At 36.8% G+C, this 20,717-nt stretch overlaps 1 pseudogene; it reads right to left on the bottom strand.

Moving 5' to 3' along the window:
- Window positions 1-1,213: 1,213 nt before the first annotated feature.
- LOC107636165 (pectinesterase pseudogene) lies at window positions 1,214-5,777 on the bottom strand (annotated as a pseudogene).
- Between the last annotated feature and the right edge of the window lie 14,940 nt (window positions 5,778-20,717).

The raw sequence follows: 20,717 nt of genomic DNA on the forward strand, positions 1-20,717 counted from the left end.
AGAAATGCATTGGATTAGAATTTTCTTCTTCTTCATTTGTTTGCTCATTGTGATCACCATTATTAGCAATCTAAGTATTAGTTATCTCGGCTATTTGATTTTCCATTCTTTGAGTTTCTTCTGCCATGCGCTGATTAGCATGTTGTAACTCTGTTACCATCCGAAGAAGTTCGGATAGTGTGGGGGGAGATTGGTTAGCAATGAGGAAATCTAGAAGATTTAGGACCTATAGAAAAAAGGGTTTTGTTTCTAGGCCCCACGGTGGTCGCCACTTGTTCTTGTGAAGGATGGCCGGTGTATAGCTTGTCCGTCGGTGAGTAACTAGGAGCTTTCTATCAAGATGAGTTATACTTCGGCAACAGGAGAACAAGGGGTGGGTACCTGTAAAAGGCACTCCGACGCTCAAGTTAGTGAGTGAATAATATGCTTTGTATTGCCGTATCTCAAATCAATGTCTTAACTTCTTTTTATATTCGAGATTAAAGGATAACATTTATGTTTTCGAGTAATTTTACTTTAAACGGAGAGTAATTGCATATTATTCGAGCGTTTTGATATTTGCTTTGATGTTTGTTATTGATAACCGATTTATAACGTTCATAGCCGAGTTATAATATATATAACTGATTTATAACAGTCATATCAGATACGTTTAATCTCTTTGAGAGAGGAAAGATTAAATAATATAGTTAAAGGTGGATACTACTATAAAGATTTTATAATTGTCTTAATATAAAAATGTTTTCTTTATTTTGATCCTTGGATGATGGATTGTATGGTTAGTTTTTATATGTTAAAAATGTTGTCTTTGTTTAAAGTGTGGCTAAATAATAAGTCACATTTTTAAACAAAGCATTTTCATGAAAAGATGTTTTTGTCATCTTCATTTGAGTAGTTGCCATTCTTGGTTTTGAGAGTGGAGACCAATCTAACTTTGAAATTTTTATGGTTTTGAGAACTAGACCGAATAGGTCAATTTAATGTGTGGCACTTCTTTTTCCTAGTATATTATAGTAAACAAAGATTCAGACAATATTTTTTTTAGAAAAATGTTACTAGATAGACTAAAAAAATATAAAAAGTTAGTTAGTATTAATACAAAAATACAAGACAAATATTAAAAAAGAACCAACATTTTTTCTATTTGCTATTGATACATTTAATCTCTTTGAGAGAGGAAAGATTAAATAATATAATTAAAAAGTAATAAATGTTATGGTCTTAGAAAACCACTGTCAAAAGGAACACCAAGAGCGTTCAACCATCTGTCAGCACCATTGTTAGGTCCACCCTTGAGGAATTCAGCAACAGTGAATCGCATGGCTTCATTCTTAGTTATCATACCACGATACCCCTTCCACTTGATTCTTCCATGAACTGAAGTAGCAGGTCCGGTGTTTCCATACTCACAAATATCTAAGAAGCCTTTCATCTCATTGCCATCATGAGGGGCCCACCCTTCCGGATTAATCCAGTCACCCAGATATGATTCCATGATTACTGCTCTCGATCCTTCCTTCCATGGCCTACCCAAATAAGTCTTGATTTGGTACTTGACAGAGTCAAACATTGGATCTGGAACAATCTGGCATTCCTGAATCACAATGCCAGTAGTCATGTTCCTCTCGACGGTGCCATCTGCGACCAACACATTGAACTGAGTTGGCAAGGGCTTCCTCACGATGAGCTTGCTTCTCTGAATCACGGCGGGAGATGTACCAAAGATAAAGTCAACTGTTCCAGCGATTTCGCAGTTGCGGTAGAATTGCCTGTTAGCTTGAACATACAAGGTGTCTTGATAACCGTGTATGTGACAGTTATAGAAAGCTGAAAAATCTCCCACATTTCTTAGTGCAACTGCTTGGTGCCCTTTTGCACCAGCTGCATTCTCAAACCTCATGTCCTTCGCAAGAAACATTCCCGCTTTATTCACTACATGCATGCATATTCATTTTATTATATATTAATTAGAGTAATCATTATATATTATGTATGACTCATATTATATATTGTGTACTTGTTTTATTCTGTTTTTGCCAACTCTTCTTTTCTTCTCATATAGAATATTATGTCGAGTTTCAAGTGACTAGATAAAAGATGAGTTATACAAATATTTGTCGTGTACATGTGTGTGCCTACGAGAAGATTGAAGAAGGTTTATATGTAGTTATTTTATGAAATTAATATTTGAAAATTATTATCTAACCGTTCTTAACTATCAATTTCACAAAAAATTACATGTGAGTCTTTATTCATATAATAATAAAATAGAGAAAATAAGGAATTACCGAAAGTGGCAGTTAACATGGTCTTGAGGTTGTGGGTGACATTGCTCATACTAGCAGTGATAATGGTCTTAGTAGGGCCATCGCCATACATGAAAACGTTTATTGCATGAGATGGAACCGTACAATTCTCTTTATAGATCCCCACCTTAACATAGATAATGTACCTTCCCTGAAAATTCTTTGCCTTTGGATACGAGTTAATTGCATCCTGAATCGTCCTAGAGTTCCCACTACTATCTTTAGCAACCACTACATTTGGAACATGAAACTTCACATCATTCGCCAACAGCTTGCGATCTGAAGAGGAAAACCAATCGGGGAACCCCTCGTTATCAACCTCTTCGCGAAGAACATGCCTAGAAGAAGCAATGGGTTTCATTTGCACATGCAGACCAAGATCTTCAATGATCTTAGCCAAACCAGTAACAATATCGAGAGTTATGATGGAAACCTTCTCAACACGATCCAAACTCTGGCTTTGTAGTTGTTCTTTGATTTTTCTCTCTCCTTCATTTTGATCTTCAAAAATGTCAACACAAGATTGCTGATATGAGATAATGGCGCTAAGCCAGTTCTTGAGGTCGGGGCTTTGCATTTGTACAGAGTTAATGTCGTGATTTCTGTGAAGCACATTGCTGAAAAGGTCGAGGCTGCTCAATGCGGACTCCATGACTTCTTTGCAACCATCAATGGCCATCTTGATTCCGTTGTCATCTTTAGAGAACTCCTCCTCAGTCGTCATCATCTTTAGGGCGGTGGTGACGCCGTCTCTAATATCGTTCACGGCGGTGTCGATGTATGCTTTTGGGTCGGAAGAAGAGGAACCATCAACTTGGCTTAGAACCTCGCGACAGAGGTTTGTGTGTTGCGACACATGAGACTCGTGAACCTTTCTTTAGTGTTTTGCATTTCATCAGCGCCATTGCTTTTCTTGTTATTAACGGCCACGATGACCCCGGTGGCAACCCCCACCACAAGGATGAGCGAAAGCAAAACAACCACTGATACTATGATTTTTCCCTTCTTTTCCATTTATTTTTTATCTTCTTCTTTTTATGTTATTGGAAAGCATTGAAGCACTTTCAAATATTTATAGCTGCTCACAAGGTATTTGTTGAAACTACTATAGCTAATTAGTTCAAATAAGATTATGTTCTGACACGTTTTGTTAGAACCAATTATTCTATTAATAAAGTAAATTAACTGGCAAAAATGGTATGAACAACAATATAAATTGTTGTAGTACTTAATTGTTGGATAGAAAATCCCATACTTAACAATTCAATATGAAATTAGTTTTGATCATTGTTAATTTTTTTTATGTTATTTGATTACAGAAGTGTCATGTAATCAACAAATTAAATTTCATTGCAAAAAATTCTTAGATTTGTATTCGGTCACAATACAACCAATTTTGTAACCGATAAAGATTTACCATGACCCAAAAACATTTGGTTGATAAATTGATATCTATGACCATAGAGTTTGATGGAGAGCTCTATCATCTCATGACATGGAACCTCAACCACCGGATGTTGTCCATGTTTTGCGGTATTATTAGATAGAAAAAACATAATATAACTTATTTTATTTAGTATTTATTCATTATTATAATTATTAATAAATATTAAATAAAATAAATTATGATAATTTTTAATTAATTTTTTTATTTTTAAATATTTTCGTTTAATATCATCTATTTGGCCAAGCTGATTAAGGATTATTAAATTAGATGGATTCTCGATAAAATAAAGTAATTTATTTCACGTTAGATTTTTGCAAGAATTGATTTTTTTGTTGTTGTTATTTGTTGAATAATTAAATTTGATTTACTCAAAGGCAACAATTCACTTTTTTTTAATTAATTTATAGTTATACTTTATCAAAAATACTACTTTAAGGTAAATTCATTTGGACAGTTGTTGCAGTAGCAAATGTTATGGAACTGCAAGATCTTCAATTGATGTTGCAACTATCGCAAGACCTGAAGGATTATCATGTGTTCATAATACACAGCGAAAGATAAGAAAGTAATTTTAAAAATCTATTTTGTGTTTAAATATTATTCAAATAAACAATATATAGATCAGATCTAAATACCTATATACGCTAGTAAAAATCACTTTCTCCTTCGATGGTTCGAAGGCGCTATGTGTATCCACATCGAGACCAACCTTTGCTGTCAACTCTTTGATCAATGGACATCTGATCTAAATTGAAAAACCTCTAATACCTGTATACGCTAGTAAAAATCACTTTCTCCTTCGATGGTACGAAGGCGCTATGCGTATCCACACCGAGACTAATCTTTGCTGTCTCCTTGACCAATGGACATCTGATCTAAATTGAGAAATCTCTTGCAACTCTTTGCACGCTATAAAATTCTTCTCCAAGAATTAGGCTCATATACATTTATGTATGTAGAGGTAAAGGAATAAAACTCTTGTGTTTTATTCTCATCTATTTCCTCTACTCTTGGCATATATATATAGTAGAAGATTTGTTACTAATTTTAAATTTGAATCTCAATTCAAATTGAAATCATATCTTATTATTTTAAACTTGAATCTTTCAAATTTATGAATCATATCATAACTTAATTTGAAACAAAATCAGTTATAATCTCATCCAAATTTAGAATTCAAATTTAGAAATAAAATAACTAATTATTCTCAAATCTCATTTAATATTCTCAATTATCATACTATTATTATATTCTTGGTGCTAGCAAAGAATATAAGAACATTTCATTTGAATTAATACAATTATTTATTTGATCAAATCGAAATAATAATTAAATAATTCTATAGCAAAGATTAGAACACTCGTTAGTGTGTGACTCCATAGGTTCAATACTAAGCGGGTAGTAAATTAGTTATACTAAATTTACTAATCAAGGTTGGCATCTAGCAATACTCCTTAACGACCCGATAGTATGAAGTAATATATTTTTACTAAGAACCCGAGAAGAAAAAATTATAATTCCTTCCATCTTTCCAACTCTTGGTTAACCCTTAGAATGTGTATAGTTGGGGGAATATTTAAGTATTCCCGGGAATATTTAGATGGGAATATCTTATTCCTATGTTTGTTTCAAAGCTTAAAAATTTATTCCCAGGTAAATTTTATTTCCTGAAATCAAAACACCACCAGTTTCATTCCTATCTCCCCTTGGTTATCTTTAATTCCAATGGGAATGGAATGTGTATAACAAAGTAAAAAGACTAAAATACCCTTGCTAATTTAACTCTTCTCTTTGTTCAGATTTTTCCCAACTTATTCCATAAAAAAACCAAACCCTAGTAGAGCCCTTCCTCCATGAAAACCAAGCCCTAGCGAGTTCTTTTTCCCAAATTTATGGAGGCTCCACTGGCATTGGCGTCGCCTCGCCACCGATTTGGATTCGCATGACCACTGCGCTCTTTGTTGGCATTTGTGTTCATCATCATAGCTCACCTTGGTTCACCGCGACTGCATTTTCGCCGCCATCGTTGCGACTATGTTCAGATCCTTCGCATTGTGTGGTCGCGTCTGGCCTCTCTTTTCCGTCTGAGCTCGGTTGCTCGCGCATCTCTCGCCTCCGCGTTTGCTCGAGTTGTGCTTCCTGTTCGTGTCGTCTCCCTCGCCTCTCTCCCTCCTCGCGTCTCAGCAATAACCATCAAAGCACAAAATCTTTTTCAAGCACATAATCTTCTTCAGGTAAGGGTTTTAAACTATTAGCGGTGTATGGCTTTCTGCTAGAACTTGTGGTTTGACATTGTTTATGTTTGGTTTTTTTTTTTGAACTCTGTTTCTGCTAGAATATGGCATGCTAAATTGAATATGGCATATATATTTGTACATGTTATGGTGGATTGAATGCTGAGGTTGAATGATGAGGTTATAAAACAAAGTTGTGTTTCACCATTTGGTCGATGCATATATAAGATAAAGGCTATGGTGGATTGAATCAAACGTTGAATGCTGAGGTTATAAAATAGAGCTGTGTTTTTTTCTAATGATTCTGTTTTCAGTCACATGAAATTGATAGGCATATATTCTGCTGATTCTATTTTTTTTCTGCTGAGGTCATAAGACATATATTTGTCCTTTGAATACTTTTTTCCGATTTTTTTCCTCTCACTCTCAGGAATAATTATTTCATACTGTAATGAGTCCAGTGACATTACATAGGTGAACCAAATTTGATAATTTAAGGCTGTGAAAGAACACTTATCTATTCACGGTTGCTAAAAGAGAAAAGTTTGTTGGTAGTTCATGTGTATAAGTCATGTCCAAGCTTAGCTTTTTTTGGAAAAGTGAATCGATTGAGCTTTACTTATTCATAGTTCAATTTTCACTTTTGTTTCAATTGATTATGTGAGATCATTTCAAATTTTCAATACATGGATATAATGATATGTACCCATATGAATCTCACCCATGCGTGTTCATATTCTTTTGGTTTTAGTGATTATCTTAGTTGTTGGATTATGTAGAATCTTGCAGCTTCACAAATGGTTGATATGACTTAAGTTATTGTCATCTGCTTGTTATAGATAATAATTTAAGAATTTCTCTCCAAAAATTGACAATTAGTGTGACTCTTTTACTTTCTGCTGATTTGAAGAATGGTCTATGCTTTTTTGCTGCTATTAATTTACATCTACATTGGGATATTTGAATATTTCGTGTTAATTTATTCTTTTATTATGGTAATTGTGTATATTAGTCCGTGGAAGATTGAATTAGTTTGATTTTGGTGTGCAGAGCCTCTTCCCTAGGTTGTGGTTGTCGGAGGTTACAATTGATTCATACAAAGCTCCTGAAGAGGAGCGGCTACCAAGGTATAATAATTTCAGTCTTCTATTCATTTTTAATGATGTTGTTCAACATTTTATCTGATTTAGTTGTTAATTGTTTTTGCTGTTTGCAGAGGTAGCATTCAGATTAGCAACTTGGTTTGAAGACATGCATGCACCTGCCTTTTGTTCGTTCCAATGCTAGTTTTGATTTGATAAGTATAGTATATTCTTTTCTGTTTATAAGAATAATTTCTCAAGAGAGAAATAAAAATGATTGACTGATATCATATAAAGCTCTGTAGTTTCAAGGACGAAGCTATGAGAGTATTTCAATTACTAGATTCAAGATTGTGACACTTGTATATTCAAAGTTACTTTGGTACCTGGTAATGTTAGTTTAGTAGTCTCTTCATGACTTGGTATATTTAAACTTTTATGAGATTGCATTGCTCCTTTGTCTCATGACCTCCAATCCCGTTCAGAGATTCTTGCCGATGTATTCTTTGGGTTTGGACCAACTCATGGGATAGAACCACAAGTTTTTGTCATGGTAAGCTTTCATGTGGAGCAAGAACTGAGATTACTAATTTAGGATTCTGCAAATGTGTTTGAAGTGTGTCCAGCTGAATGACTTGGGGATATGAGATATTGTCTTGTTCAAATTATCTATATCTAAAAAAGTGACTTTTTCTAATCTATGATTTAAGTATTTTGTGTTAATTTAATTGTGATATTTGTTATTAGAGATATTTTAGTAAATTTAATTAAGATAATATTAATTTTAATTAAACATTTGTTATTAGGGGTATTATAGTAAATTTATTAGTAGAGATATTTTTGTAAATTCACACAAAATTTCAATGTAAAAAAAATAATATTCGATTAGTTTTATATTTAATTTTTTAAGAAAATTAAAAAATTTGATATTGGGGTATTTTTGGAAATAAAAATAAATATTTTTATCTAAAAATAATTATATTGAATTTATCTTGAAATATATTTATATGTAATTTTTTTAATATATTTATTAAGTTTAGTTATTAACCTTTTAATTTGAATGAGTAAAGGTAATTTTGACATATTAAACATATTTAATATTAGGGATATTTTAGTAAATTTAAAAAAATTAAAATCAATAATAATTTTAATTAAACATATTCGATATTAAAAATATTTTAGTAAATTTAAAAATAAAATAAAAAATAATATTTTATTATATTTATATTTATTTAAAAAATTAGAGTCTAAAAAATTTAATTAAAAATAGTTTATTATATATATTTACTAAATTTAATCATTAATATTCTAATTAAAAATTTTAAGGGCATTTTGAACAAAGTATTCACAATTTTCAAATACACTATATATGAACAAAAAAAAAACTAACACATTCCTAGGCATATTATTAATATTCCATGAATTTTACTTTTACAAACCAAACATAGGAATACTATATACTTGGTAATACTATTCCAAGAAATCATATTCATTCCTATGCATAAAAACTAATCCTTCAACCAAACACACCCTTAGAATATGGTTTAATTGTCAAACTCTAACTTGTTACTGTGAATCCTACTAAAATTAGTAAATAATTAGTCAATAAATCAAATTTTAATCAGCAAAATTAGAAATGTTAATCCAATATTAAAATAGGGTAGAGCTCATCAAAATGAGAATTTTGACACTAATGTCGAAGAATTTGGCCCAAGATTGGACCGTACAAGCTGAACCGTTGAACTAGGCCCAAACCGGGCCCGTGGGTCCAACCGGACCCATCACTTAAATGGACAGAAGCAATCTCCTTTCCCATTCAGCAAAGAAACACACTGAACAGCCAAGGGGGAGAGGAGAGCTTCCTAACCCTCACCACTTTAAACCACCATAACTCCTTCGTTCGAGCTCCGATCGCCGCACCGTTTGCAGCACACGTCTAGCGCATCGAGCTCTATATTTCTATTTGATCAATTTCATGGGTAAGCCACAATCTCACCTCAGATTCTCTACCCCCTAATTTTCGAAATTTGAGTCTTTATAATGAGATTTTGTTGAATTTGGTATTCTAGGTTCGATTTAGCTTGCAGAGCTTATCGGGCTTGAGTTGTTTTGTTCGTAGGTGCGGTAAGGATCACTAACCTTAGCCAACTCTTGATTTTATTATGTGAATTCTGAATTTTGAAGTATATATGTATAATATGTGTGAACTAGGTATATATATATATGTGTATGTATTGGAATTGAATTGTAGACATTTGGAGGCTTGGTGGAGGATTGGTGCTAAGGTTTTTGTGATTTTTGAAACTTGTGAGGCTGTGTGTGTGTGGCTTAAGTGGCTGCCTTGGACCAAACGTAGAATTCGGCCAAGGTATGGTTTAGGTTTCGTGCATTTAATATGTAATGCTCTGTGAAAACTTAGGCTAGAGAACTATAGGATAAGTTGAAGAGGTTGAATATATTGAATGATTAGTCTTTATGATGTTGATGGATAATTTGAAGTTAGGCATGTGATGAGAAATATGGTCATGGTGAATGATGAGCGGATATTTTATACGCTTTTTGGGGTTAATTTCATATAGTTTCTAGTGTGTTTTAGTTAGTTTTTAGTTTATTTTCATTAGTTTCTAGGAAAAATTTATATTTCTGGACTTTACTATGAGTTTGTGTATTTTTCTGTAATTTCAGGTATTTTCTGGCTGAAATTGAGGGAGCTGAGCAAAAATCTGATTCAGGCTGAAAAAGGACTGCTGATGCTGTTGGATTCTGACCTCCCTGCACTTAAAATAAATTTTCTGGAGCTACAGAACTCCAAATGGCGCGCTTCTAATTGCGTTGGAAAGTAGACATTCAGGGCTTTCCAGCAATATATAATAGTCCATACTTTGCTCAAGGGTAAATGACATAAACTGGCGTTCAACGCCAGTTTCATACTGCAGTCTGGCGTCCAGCGCCAGAAACAAGTTACAAAGTGGAGTTCAACGCCAGAAAAGGATTCAAAGCTGGCGTTGAACGCCCAAAACAGCCCTATGCACGTGATTAGCTTAAGTCTCAGCCCCAGCACACACCAAGTGGGCCCCAGAAGTGGATTTCTGCACCATCTATCATAGTTTGTTCATTTTCTGTAAACCTAGGTTACTAGTTTAGTATTTAAACAACTTTTAGAGGTTTATTTCGCATCTCATGACATTTTAGATCTGAACTTTGTACCTTTTGACGGCATGAGTCTCTAAACTCCATTGTTGGGGGTGAGGAGCTCTGCTATGCCTCGATGAATTAATGCCAGTATTTATGTTTTCTATTCAATCACGCTTGTTCCTATCTAAGATGTTCATTTGCGCCTTATTATGATGAATGTGATGATCCGTGACACTCATCACCATTCTCAACCTATGAACGTGTGCCTGACAATCACCTCCGTTCTACATTAGATTGAATGAGTATCTCTTAGATTCCTTAATCGAAATCTTCGTGGTATAAGTTAGAATCCATTGGCAGCATCCTTGAGAATCCGGAAAGTCTAAACCTTGTCTGTGGTATTCCTAGTAGGATTCTGGAATTGGATGACTGTGACGAGCTTCAAACTCGCGAGTGCTGGGCGTAGTGACAGACACAAAAGGATAGCGAATCCTATTCCAGTATGATCGAGAACCTACAGATGATTAGTCGTGCGGTGACAGCGCACTTGGACCATTTTCACTGAAAGGAAGGATGGTAGCCATTGACAACGGTGATCCTCCAACACACAGCTTGCCATAGGAGGGACGTGCATGCGTGAAGAAGAAGATAGGGAGAAAGCAGAGATTAAAAAGGCAAAGCATCTCCAAAACTCCAACATATTCTCATTTACTGCATAACAAGTAACCTTTAATTCATGCTCTCTTGTTCATTTGCAAGTCAATTGATAACCACTAATTAATATCCTGACTAAGAGTTGCAAGATAACCATAGCTTGCTTCAAGCCAACAATCTCCGTGGGATCGACCCTTACTCACGTAAGGTATTACTTGGACGACCCAGTGCACTTGCTGGTTAGTTATGTGAAATTACATAGTGTGAAGTAATTTTTGTGCACCAAGTTTTTGGCGCCGTTGCCGGGGATTGTTTGAGTTCGAACAACTGACGGTGAATCTTGTTGCTTAGATTAGGAAATTTTTGTCTTTTAGGTCAGAGTCTTTTGTTTTCTTTTCAAAAATCTTTCAAAAAAATAATTTTTCTACTAATCTCGTGCCAAACTTTAAGTTTGGTGTTTTCTCATTGATTTTCCTTTGTTTTTCGAAAATTTTATTTTGGTTTTCTAAAACTTTTAAGTTTGGTGTTCTTTCTTCATGTTCTTGTGAGTCTTCAAAGTGTTCTTGAGTTTTCCTTGTGTCTTGATCTTAAAATTTTTAAGTTTGGTGTTCCTTGGTGTTTTCCTTCCAAAATTTTCGAAAACAAGGAGCATTAGATCTAAAAATTTTAAATCTTAGGCTATCTTATTGTTTCTCTCTTTCCTCTTTAAATTCAAAAATATCTTTTCTCTCTATTTTTAAAACAAATTTTCGAAATTTATTTTTAAAAATTCAGATTTTTTCTTTCAAAATTTAAAATCTTTTTCAAATCATATCTTTTTCAAAACTTCCTAACCACTTTCTCTCTCCTCATTTTTTTCGAAAATCTTCACTTATTTTTATTTATTTTATATTAATTTATTTTATTTTCGAAATAATTAAATAAATAAAAATAAAAATAAAAATAAATTTTTTACATCATCTCCCTTTCTCCATCATGGATCTAAGTGGAAATGAACAGTCCAGGAGGACTCTGGGGTCATATGCTAACCCCTCTACTGCTTCATATGGGAGTAGTATCTGCATACTCTCCATTGGAGTCAGTAACTTTGAGTTGAATCCTCAGCTCATTATCATGGTGCAGCAAAGCTGCCAGTATTCCGGTCTTCCACAGGAAGAACCTACAGAGTTTCTGGCACAGTTTTTACAAATTGCTGACACAGTACATGATAAGGAAGTAGATCAGGATGTCTACAGACTATTACTGTTCCCATTTGCTGTAAAAGACCAAGCCAATAGGTGGTTAAATAACCAACCTAAGGCTAGCATAAGGACATGGAAACAGCTGACAGAAAAATTCCTGAATCAATACTTTCCTCCAAAACGGATGACACAGCTAAGGCTGGACATCCAAGGCTTTAAACAAGGAGATAATGAATCTCTTTATGATGCCTGGGAGAGATACAGAGAGATGCTATGAAAATGCCCTTATGAGATGTTTTCAGAGTGGGTTCAGTTAGACATCTTCTATTATGGGCTTACAGAAAGAGCTCAGATCTCTTTAGATTGCTCAGCTGGAGGATCTATCCACATGAGAAAGACAATTGAAGAAGCTCAAGAGCTCATTGATACAGTTGCTAGAAATCAGCATCTGTACCTAAGCAGTGACTCTTCCATGAAAGAAGAGGCTAAAACAGTAACTGCTGAACGCAATCCTGCAGAGCAAGCTGCTGAATTCAATCAACAATTGGATTTTCTAACAAAGCAGTTAGCTGAATTCAAAGATAAACTGCAAGAGACAAGGATGGCTAATATAAACATGGAAGTACAATTAAAGCAAACAAAGCAGCAGCTGTCAAAACAAATAACAGAAGAATGCCAAGCAGTTCAATTAAGAAGTGGGAAAGCACTAAATACCCCACTTCAAGGCAGCAGGAAACCAAGAAATGAGCAAACCACCCAAAATTCATCTGAGGACAGTAAGAGCCCAGGGAAAAATAATTCTGGCACCAAAACACCAGAGTTTGGGTGGAAGGCTGGCGCTGAACGCCCAGACCATGCTCAGGATTGGCGTTCAACGCCAGAAACAAGCAAGGATCTAGCGTTGAACGCCCAAAAGAAGCACAGTTCTGGCGTTCAAACGCCAGGAACATATGAGGAGCTGGCGTCTAACGTCACTCCAGCTTCTAACTCTGGCACTCAATTGCCAGTGAGGGATCAGACACACACAAGTGCTGATGACAACCCATCTAAAAAGGCTTCTTCAACCACTTTTGTAGGAAATAAACCTACATCAACTAAGGTTGAGGAATATAAAGCCAAGATACCTTATCCTCAAAAACTCTTCCAAGAGGAGCAGGATAAGCAATTTGCTCGCTTTGCAGATTATCTCAGGACTCTTGAAATAAAGATTCCATTTGCAGAGGCACTTGAGCAAATACATTCTTATGCCAAATTCATGAAAGAGATCTTGAGTCATAAGAAGGATTAGAGAGAAACTGAAAGAGTTCTCCTCACTGAAGAATGCAGTGCAGTCATTCTGAAAAGCTTTCCTGAAAAGCTTAAAGACCCTGGGAGTTTTCTGATACCATGCACATTAGAAGGTAATTGCACCAAGACAGCTTTATGTGATCTTGGGGCAAGCATCAACCTAATACCTGCATCCACTATCAGAAAGCTTGGTTTAACTGAAGAAGTTAAACCAACCCGGATATGTCTTCAACTTACTGATGGCTCTATTAAATACCCATCATGCGTGATTGAAGACATGATTGTCAGAGTTGGGCCATTCGCCTTTCTCACTAACTTTGTAGTGCTGGAAATGGAGGAGCACAAGAGTGCCACTCTCATTCTAGGAAGACCCTTCCTAGCAACTGGACGAACTCTCATTGATGTCCAACAGGGGAAAATAACCCTGAGAGTCAATGATGACGAGTTTAAGTTGAATGCTGTCAAAGCCATGCAGCATCCAGACACATCAAAAGACTGCATGAAAGTTGATCTTATTGACTCTTTGGTAGAAGAGATCAACATGGCTGTGAGTCTCGAATCAGAGTTGGAAGACATCTTTAAAGATGTTCAGCCTGATTTGGAGGATTTAGAGGAAATGAAAGAGCCTCTGAAATTTCCTCTGGAAGAGGAAAAATCTCCTAAACTCGAGCTCAAACCATTACCACCATCCCTGAAATATGCATTTCTGGGAGAAGGTGACACTTTTCCAGTGATCATAAGCTCTGCTTTAAACCCACAGGAAGAGGAAGCACTTATTCAAGTGCTAAGGACACACAAGACAGCTCTTGGGTGGTCCATAGGTGACCTTAAGGGCATAAGCCCAGCTAGATGCATGCACAAAATCTTATTGGAGGATAATGCTAAACCAGTGGTTCAACCACAGAGGCGGCTAAATCCAGCCATGAAGGAAGTGGTGCAGAAAGAGGTCACCAAATTACTGGAGGCTGGGATTATTTATCCCATTTCTGATAGCCCCTGGGTGAGCCCTATTCAAGTTGTCCCCAAAAAGGGAGGCATGACAGTGGTTCATAATGAAAAGAATGAACTGGTTCCTACAAGAACAGTTACAGGGTGGCGCATGTGTATTGACTATAGAAGGCTCAATACAGCCACCAGAAAGGATCATTTTCCTTTACCATTCATAGACCAGATGCTAGAAATATTGGCAGGTGATGATTATTACTGCTTTTTGGATGGCTACTCAGGCTATAACCAGATTGCAGTAGATCTCCAAGATCAAGAGAAAACAACATTCACATGTCCATCTGGAGTGTTTGCTTATAGAAGGATGCCATTTGGGCTGTGTAATGCGTCTGCAACCTTCCAGAGATGCATGCTCTCTATTTTCTCTGATATGGTGGAAAAATTTCTGGAAATCTTCATGGATGACTTCTCAGTATATGGAGACTCATTCAGCTCCTGTCTTGATCACCTGAAACTAGTTCTGAAAAGATGCCAAGAGACCAACCTGGTTTTAAACTGGGAAAAATGTCACTTTATGGTGACTGAAGGGATTGTCCTTGGGCATAAAATTTCAAACAAGGGAATAGAGGTGGATCAAGCAAAAATAGAGGTAATTGAAAAATTACCACCACCTGCCAATGTTAAGGCAATCAGAAGCTTTCTGGGGCATGCAGGATTCTATAGGAGGTTTATAAAGGATTTTTTAAAAATCACAAAACCTCTGAGAAATCTGCTAGCTGCTGACACGCCATTTGTGTTTGACACAGAGTGTCTGCAGGCGTTTGAAACACTGAAAGCCAAGCTGGTCACAGCACCAGTTATTTCTGCACCAGACTGGACATTACCATTTGAGCTAATGTGTGATGCTAGTGATCACGCCATTGGTGCAGTACTGGGGCAGAGGCATGACAAGCTTCTGCATGTCATTTATTATGCTAGCCGCGTTTTAAATGATGCCTAGAAAAATTACACAACCACAGAAAAAGAATTGCTTGCAGTGGTTTATGCCATTGACAAGTTTAGATCATACTTGGTAGGATCAAAAGTTATTGTGTATACTGACCATGCTGCTCTTAAATATCTACTCACAAAGCAGGATTCAAAACCCAGGCTCATAAGATGGGTGTTGCTTCTGCAAGAGTTTGATATAGAAATAAGAGACAGAAAAGGGACAGAGAACCAAGTGGCTGATCATCTGTCCCGGATAGAGCCAATAGAAGGGATGTCATTCCCCTCTCTTGAAATCTCTGAGACCTTTCCGGATGAGCATTTGTTTGCCATTCAGGAAACACCATGGTTTGCAGACATTGCAAACTACAAAGCTGCAAGGTTCATTCCCAAGGAGTACAGCAGGCAACAAAAGAAAAAATTAATTACTAATGCAAAGTACTACTTGTGGGATGAACCCTATCTCTTTAAGAGATGTGCAGACGGAATAATCCGTAGGTGTGTGCCTAGAGAAGAAGCACAGAGGATCCTATGGCATTGCCATTGATAACAATATGGAGGTCATTTCGGAGGTGAGCGAACAGCCACCAAGGTCCTCCAATGTGGCTTCTACTGGCCTACACTCTACAGAGATTCCCGAGAGTTTGTACGTAACTGTGACAGTTGCCAGAGAGCTGGTAATTTGCCTCACAGTTACGCCATGCCTCAACAAGAAATCCTGGAGATTGAGTTGTTTGATGTATGGGGTATTGATTTCATGGGGCCTTTCCCACCATCATACTCAAACACTTATATTCTGGTGGCAGTTGACTATGTATCAAAATGGGTTGAGGCCATTGCCACACCCACCAATGATACTAAAACAGTGCTAAAGTTCCTCCAGAAACATATATTCAGCAGGTTTGGTGTTCCCAGGGTACTAATCAGTGATGGGGGCACTCACTTCTGCAACAAACAGCTTGACTTTGCCATGGTCCGGTATGGGATTCGCCACAAGGTGGCGACTCCATATCATCCACAGACAAATGGGCAAGCTAAAGTCTCTAACAGAGAACTAAAAAGAATCCTGGAATGGACTGTAAGTACCCGTAGAAAGGATTGGGCACGAAGCTTGGATGATGCTCTGTGGGCTTATAGAACAGCATTCAAGACTCCTATAGGGACCTCTCCATACCAACTTGTGTATGGTAAGGCATGCCACCTGCCCGTGGAACTGGAACATAAAGCCTACTGGGCAACCAAATTCCTAAACTTTGATGCCAAATTAGCCGGAGAAAAAAGATTGCTCCAGCTAAATGAGCTAGAGGAATTCAGATTCTCTGCTTTCGAAAATTCCAAGCTTTATAAAGAGAAATAAAAAAAGTGGCATGACAGAAAGATGTCATCTAGAATCTTTGAACCAGGACAAAAGGTTCTGTTGTTTAACTCTAGGCTCAGGCTATTCCCCGAGAAACTGAAGTCCCGGTGGAGGGGACCATATGTGATTACAAGTGCATCACCATATGGTTATGTGGAGCTTCAAGATATTGATTCTGATAAGAAGTTCATTGTTAATAGACAGAGGATCAAGCACTATCTTGAAGGCAATGTTGAGCAAGAGTGTTCAAGGCTGAAGCTAGATTAAAAGCTCAGCAAGGTCCAGCTAAAGACAATAAAGAAGCGCTTGCTGGGAGGCAACCCAGCCATGGGGCATCACTTCCTCTAAGCATTTTGCCCTATTCTTGATTTTATTTCTTTATATAAACTTCACTGATACTAAGGTAAAGAGTCAATTATATAAGTTCACAGGGTTACAGAAGGATTCTGTACACAAAACAGAGAAAAAGAGCTCACTGGCAAGAAAACGCCAGTAAGATTCTGTTTTGGGCGTTCAACGCCCAAAAGAAGCATCCACTGGGCGTTGAACGCCAGTAAGGATAGCCATCTGGGCGTTAAACGCCAGACAGAAGCATCTTCTGGGCGTTGAACGCCAGAAAAAAGCTCATTCTGGGCGTTTAACGCCATATTTACAGCTTCCTGGGCGTTCAGAAAAACGCCCAGTGACAAAGGAGTTCCTGGCGTTCAACGCCAGAAAGAAGCAACAGCTGGGCGTTGAACGCCCAGGAGAGGCAGCATTTGGGCGTTGAACGCCCAAAACATGCAGCGTTTGGGCGTTCAGACGCCAGGATGGTGGGGAGGAGGTGAATTCGTTTTTACTTCATATTTTTCATTCTAAATTTAATTTTCATGTTTCAATTCATGATTTCTTGCAAAAACATGTTAAGAACCCTGATTTCTAAAATCCCTAATTTCTAAAAACCCTGTTTTAAAAATATCAAATATATCTTAATTCATAAGCACAAACCCTTTTTTTATCCAATTCAACTCTTTTTCAAAATTTTCAAAACAAATCTATCTCTTTTCATTCAAAAATCTTTTCAAATAATCAATATCTTTTTCAAATCTCCATACTATCTTTTTCAAAAATCCAAATCTATCTTTTTCAAATATCTTTCATATCTTTTTAATCTTAAATCATATCTTCTATCTTATCTTTCTTTGTATTTTCGAAATAACCCACCCCTCCCTTTAAATATGGGTTTGGCCTCCCTCCCCTCCCATCCACAATTGCACCTAGCTCTCCTTCTCTCCCTCTCCTTTCTTTTCTTTTTGCTTGAGGACAAGCAAACCTCTAAGTTTGGTGTGCCTATCCGTGATCACTAAGATCATGGCTCCTAAAGGAAAACAACCCACTCCAAGAGGCAAGAAAGAGAGTGTTCCAAAACCACTTTGGAATCAAGGGAAGTTCTTAACTAAAGAACATTCAGACCATTATTACAAAATAATGGGTCTAAGATCAGTGATCCCGGAAGTTAGATTCGATCTGAAAGAAGACGAATATCCGGAGATCCAGGAGCAAATCCGAATCAGGAACTGGGAGATCCTAGCCAATCCTGAAACGAAAGTGGGAAGGAATATGGTCCAGGAGTTCTATGCTAATATGTGGCATACAGACAGGCAAATACTATCTGGATCTGCTATCTATGACTATCGGACCTTGGTCAGAGGAAAGATTGTTCATACCCACCCTGACAAGATCAGGGAGATCTTAAAGCTACCTCAGCTGAAAGATGATCCAGACTCCTTCAATAGGAGAATGATGAGAACAGACAAGGGCCTGGATAAGATTCTAGAGGATATGTGTATCCCTGGAGCCAGGTGGACCACCAGCACGAAGGGTATCCCAAATCAACTCAAAAGAGAAGATCTCAAACCAGTCGCCAGAGGATGGCTGGACTTCATTGGGCATTCTCTGCTGCCCACTAGCAACCGTTCTGAAGTCACTATTAGAAGAGCAGTGATGATCCATTGCATCATGATGGGAAAAGAAATGGAAGTTCATCAACTGATTTCAACTGAATTCTACAAAATTGCAAATAAAAATTCCAAAGATGCCAGGTTGGCTTATCCAAGCTTGATTTCTATGCTCTGCAAGGACACTGGAGTAAGGATGGGTATAACTGAGTATATCTCAGTTGAGCGGCCAATCACCAAAGCATCAATGGAAAAACAACAATCACAGGATGACCCCATCAAGAAGAGAACACAGGAAATTCTCCCAGAAATCCCTCAATCTGAATACTGGGAGTATGTTGAAACATCTATTACCAAGATGAAGAAGCTATGGAACAAATACAGAAAGAACAGAAGGAACAAAGTAGCATTCTCTGCTATTTGCTTAAAGAACAGGAGGAGCAAGGGCGTGATTTAAGGGAATTGAAGCGCCAGAAATTATCTCTTGAAGGACCATGCACCCCGCAGATTAGAGGAACATCCACTTCCCAGAACAAAGGTTGTTAAATTCCAATCTTAGCCTTAACTCTGTGATAACTGTTTTTATTTTAGTTTTACCTTAGGAGTCATATAGTAGTAATTAGTATCTATATTTTTGATTTTATCCCCAATTAAGCTATAATTTAATTTTATCATCATCATTGAACATGAATAAAATAGAAGAATTTCTTTAGAATAAGAGGCAATATTTTTTGAGTTTTTAATAAGATAAATTCTAATTATTTACATGTGGTGGCAATGCTTTCTGTCTTCCGAATGAATGCTTGAACAGTGCATATGTCTTTTGAACTTGATGTTTAAGACTGTTAAATATGTTGGCTCTTGAAAGAATGATGAACATGAGACATGTTATTGATAATCTGAAAAATCATAAAAATGATTCTTGAAGCAAGAAAAAGCAGTGAATACAAAAGCTTGCAGAAAAAAAAAGAAAAAAAATATAGAAAAAGCAAGCAAAAAAAGCCAAAGCTCTTAAAACCAAAAGGCAAGAGCAAAAAACCAATAGCCCTTAAAACCAAAAGGTAAGGATAATAAAAAGGACCCCAAGGCTTTGAGCATCAGTGGATAGGAGGGCCTAAAGGAATAAAATCTCGGCCTAAGCGGCTAAACCAAGCTGTCCCTAACCATGTGCTTGTGGCGTGAAGGTGTCAAGTGAAAACTTGAGACTGAGCGGTTAAAGTCAAGGTCCAAAGAAAAAAGAAGAGTGTGCTTAAGAACCTTGGACACCTCTAATTGGGGACTTTAGCAAAGCTGAGTCACAATCTGAAAAGGTTCACCCAATTATGTGTCTGTGGCATTTATGTATCCGGTGGTAATACTGGAAAACAAAGTGCTTAGGGCCACGGCCAAGACTCATAAAGTAGCTGTGTTCAAGAATCAACATACTGAACTACGAGAATCAATATCACTATCTGAATTTTGAGTTCCTATAAGATGCCAATCACTCTGAGCTTCAATGGATAAAGTGAGATGCCAAAACTATTCAGAAGCAAAAAGCTACTAGTCCCGCTCATCTAATTAGAATCTGAGCTTCACTCAAAAATTCTGAGATATTATTGCTTCTTAAAATTATTTGTATTCTATTTTATTTATCTAGTTTCTTGAGGACAAGCAACAGTTTAAGTTTGGTGTTGTGATGAGCGGATATTTTATATGCTTTTTGGGGTTAATTTCATATAGTTTCTAGTGTGTTTTAGTTAGTTTTTAGTTTATTTTCATTAGTTTCTAGGCAAAATTCATATTTCTGGACTTTACTATGAGTTTGTGTGTTTTTCTGTGATTTCAGGTATTTTCTGGCTGAAATTGAGGGAGCTGAGCAAAAATCTGATTCAGGCTGAAAAAGGACTGCTGATGTTGTTGGATTCTGACCTCCCTGCACTCAAAATGGATTTTCTAGCGCTACAGAACTCCAAATGGCTCGATTCCAATTGCGTTGGAAAGTAGACATCCAGGGCTTTCCAGAAATATATAATAGTCCATACTTTGCTCAAGGATAGATGACGTAAACTGGCGTTCAATGCTAGTTTCATGCTGCAGTCTGGCGTCCAGCGCCAAAAACAAGTTACAAAGTGGAGTTCAACGCCAGAAAAGGATCCAAAGCTGGCGTTGAACGCCCAAAACAGCCC

This window comes from Arachis ipaensis, chromosome B4 (genome assembly GCF_059453495.1).
Source record: "Arachis ipaensis isolate K30076 ecotype BB chromosome B4, ASM5945349v1, whole genome shotgun sequence".
NCBI lineage: Eukaryota > Viridiplantae > Streptophyta > Magnoliopsida > Fabales > Fabaceae > Arachis > Arachis ipaensis.